The sequence below is a fragment of the Macrotis lagotis genome, chromosome 4 (assembly GCF_037893015.1).
Source record: "Macrotis lagotis isolate mMagLag1 chromosome 4, bilby.v1.9.chrom.fasta, whole genome shotgun sequence".
Classification (NCBI taxonomy): domain Eukaryota; kingdom Metazoa; phylum Chordata; class Mammalia; order Peramelemorphia; family Peramelidae; genus Macrotis; species Macrotis lagotis.
Window position 1 is genome coordinate 124,019,189 of NC_133661.1, and position 3,781 is coordinate 124,022,969.

Sequence of the window (3,781 nt, forward strand, 5' to 3'; positions counted from 1 at the left end):
TCTACGATATTCCTGGGGGTTGTTTTTTTTTTTTATCTCTTTCTCGGGGAGATTGGTGGATTCTCTCCATTTCTATTTTGCCCTCTGCTTCTAGTATATCAGGGCAATTTTCCTGTAATAATTCTTTGAAAATGATGTCAAGGCTCTTTTCCTAGTCATGACTTTCAGGTATTCCAATAATTTTTAAATTATCTTTCCTAAATCTGTTTTCCATATCCATTGTTTGGGGGTTTTTTTAGGTTTTTGCAAGGCAAATGGGCTTAAGTGGCTTGCCCAAGGCCACACAACTAGGTAATTATTAAGTGTCTGAGACCAGATTTGAACCCAGGTACTCCTGACTCCAGGGCCAGTGCTTTACTCACTGCACCACCTAGCCACCCCATCAGTTGTTTTTTTCAATGAGATGTTTCACTTTTTCTTCTAATTTTTCATTCTTTTGGTTTTGAAGTATTGAGTCCTGATTTCTCATAAAATCAGCAGTCTCCATGAGTTCTATTCTTTGTCTGAAGGATTTGTTTTCCTCAGAGAGCTTTCTTATCTCCTTTTCCATCTGGCCAATTCTGCTTTTTAAAGCATTCTTATGATTACTTATAGAACAATAATATTCCATAGTATTCATGTATCATAACTTGTTTATCCATTCCCTGTCTTATCCATTTGACCTATGCTGGTTTTTAACATGTTATTTTCTTCAGTATTTTTTTGGATCTCCTTGACTAAGCTGCTGACTTCATTTTCATGTTTTTCCTGCATCTCTCTCATTTCTTTTCCCAATTTTTCCTCTGTCTCCCTCACTTGATTTTCAAAGTCTTTTTTGAGCTCTGTCATAGCCTGAGCCCAATTTCTGTTTTTCTTGGAGTCGTTAGATGCAGGAGCTTGTACCTTCTCATCTTCAGATTGAGTGTTTTGATCCTTCTTGGGATCATAGGCAAAGTATTTCTCAATGGTGTTCCTCTTTTTGCTCTGCTTACTCATTTTCCTAGACTGAGCCTGATTTTGGGGTACTTCCTGAGCTTTTGGGACACCCCCACAAGGATCTCAGTGTGTGAGGCTCTGTCCTCCCTCCTGGTCTGCCATGGAGCTGAGGTGGAGGGGGCCTGCTGTTCTATTGGGGGGCCTAGACTGGGATCAGGATCTGAATGTGGTCAGAGCCCCAGAGTCCTGTTCCAGGGACAGAGGACAGAGCTCCGCAGTCTCTCTCTCCACTCCCTCCCTAGGTTCAGTGTTCATGCCCTGGGGGCTCCTGCTTACTGGCTCCACCTGCTTCTGGTTCCTGGATCTGGGCTACCCTGTCCATGCTGCTCACTATGTGCCCTGAGGGCTGGGCTTCCCGTACTCGCTCTGGCAGATGTCCCCCCACTGTTCCCCCAAGTTCTGCCTGGTGCTCCCCAGGGTGTGGGTCAGGAAACTGCCCCCGCTGCTGTGAGCCTAGGCTCCCAGGGCCTTGGGACTGCCTCCGGGAGGCTGAAGTTCCTTCGCTTTGGCGGGCCACCCCTCTGGTGGGCCACCCTGAAGCCGAGCCTTTCCGCTCTTTTCCAGGTTACCTTGGGTTGGAGAATTGCCTCACTGGATCCCTCTGTGGGTTCTGTCCCTCAAAAATGTAGTTAGAGTCCTTAGTTTATAAGTTTTGCTCCAGAGCAACTGAGGAAAGGTCCTCTCCTGTCGCCATCTTGGCTCTGCCCCCAATCTAACTTCTATACTTAAGGAATCCTGTTAGGATTGCTTCTTCGGTGAAACAACATAATTTGCAAAACATACAAACCACATTTTAAGTGTAAGGTGGCAAATGGATTTTATAAGATAACTTTTTTAGGGGCAGCTAGATGGCGCAGTGAATGGAGCACTGGCCCTGCAGTCAGTAGTACCTGAGTTCAAATCCAGCCTCAGACACCTAATAATTGCCTAGCTGTGTGGCCTTGACTTAACCCCATTTGCCTTGCAAAAACCTTTAAAAAAAAAAAGATAAGATAAAGTTTTTATAAAATAACTTTTCCTAGAAGAAATACTTAGTGGTCATCAAGACCCTACTTCAAATTCTAAAATATCGATACCTTAGTCTATTTAAGAAGAAATACTTTCTTATTTTCAGGATCAAAGATTTAGGAATCATTTACATAAAAGTAATAGTTGAAGTTCAAGAAAGAGAACAATCAAAGCAAAAAAATGTAGAGAGAGAAGGAGGGAGAAGAAAACAGAACCTTAGGGAAGACCTAGAATGTTATCTCTGTGACTTTAAAGTCACTTAATCTTTTTCTTTCTCATTTTTCTCATCTTTAAGAATGATGATGATGATGATGATAGAATTTGTGAGAATCCAGTAAGACAACATTAGTAAAATGCTTTAAAAATTCTACATATATTATTGCTTGCAGAAAAGATTCGATGAAATCAATGAACTAAATATGCAACTAAAAAAATTAGAGAAAGAACAAATTAAAAATCCCCTATTAAATACCAAATTAGAAATTCTAAAAATTAAAGGAAAAATTAATAAAATCAAAAGCAAAAAACTATTGAATTAATAAATAAAACCAAGAGCTGATTTTATGAAAAAAACAGGGGTGGCTAGGTGGTACAGTGTATAAAGCACCAGCCCTGGAGTCAGGAGTACCTGGGTTCAAATTTGGTCTCAGACACTTAATAATTACCTAGTTCTGTGGCCTTGGGCAAGCCACTTAACCCCATTTGCCTTGCAAAAACCTAAAAAAAAAAAAAACCAATAAAATTGAAAAACCTCTGGTTAATTTGATTTAAAAAAAGAAAGAAGAAAAACAAATTGCTAGTATCATATATGAAAAAGGTGAACTCACCACCAATGAGGAAGAAATTAAAGTAATAGTTCGAAATTATTTTGCCCAACTCTATGCCAATAAATTTGAGAATCTAAGTGAAATGGGCAACTATTTACAAAAATATAAGTTGCCCAGGTTAAATGAAGTGGAGATTAAATATCTAAACAACTCTATCTCAGGAAAAAGAAATCCAACAAGCCATCATTGAATTCCCCAAGAAAAAGATCTCCAGGGCCTGATGAATTCACAAGTGAATTCTACCAAACATTTAAGGTACAATTGGTTCCAATTCTATATAAACTCTTTGGAAAAATAGGGGAAGACAGAACTTTGTCTAACTCTTTCTATGAAACCAATATGGTGCTGATACCTAAACCAGGAAGAGTTAAAACAGAGAAAGAAAATTATAGACTATCTCCCTGATGAATATAGATGAAAAAAATCTTAAATAAAATCTTCACAAAACAATTATAACAAGTTATCACTAGGATAATACTTTTTTTTTTAGGTTTTTGCAAGGCAAATGGGGTTAAGTGGCTTGCCCAAGGCCACACAGCTAGGTAATTATTAAGTGTCTGAGACCGGATTTGAACCCAGGTACTCCTGACTCCAGGGCCGGTGCTTTATCCACTATGCCACCTAGCTGCCCCTGGGATAATACATTTTTGACCAAGTAGGATTGATCCCAGGAATGCGGGGTTGGTTCAATATTAGGAAAACTGTTAGTATAATTATATCAACAACAAACCAATCAGAAATTATATGATCATATCAATAGATGCCAAAAAAAGCTTTTGACAAAATACAGTACCCATTCCTACTAAAAGCACTAGAGAGTATAGGAATAAATGGATTGTTCCTTAGAATAATATTCAATGGGGAAAGGCTAGAGGCATTCCCAATAAGATCAGGGGTGAAACAAGGATGCCCATTATCTCTACTACTATTCAATATTGTATTAGAAATGTTTGCTTTGGGGTGGCTAGGTG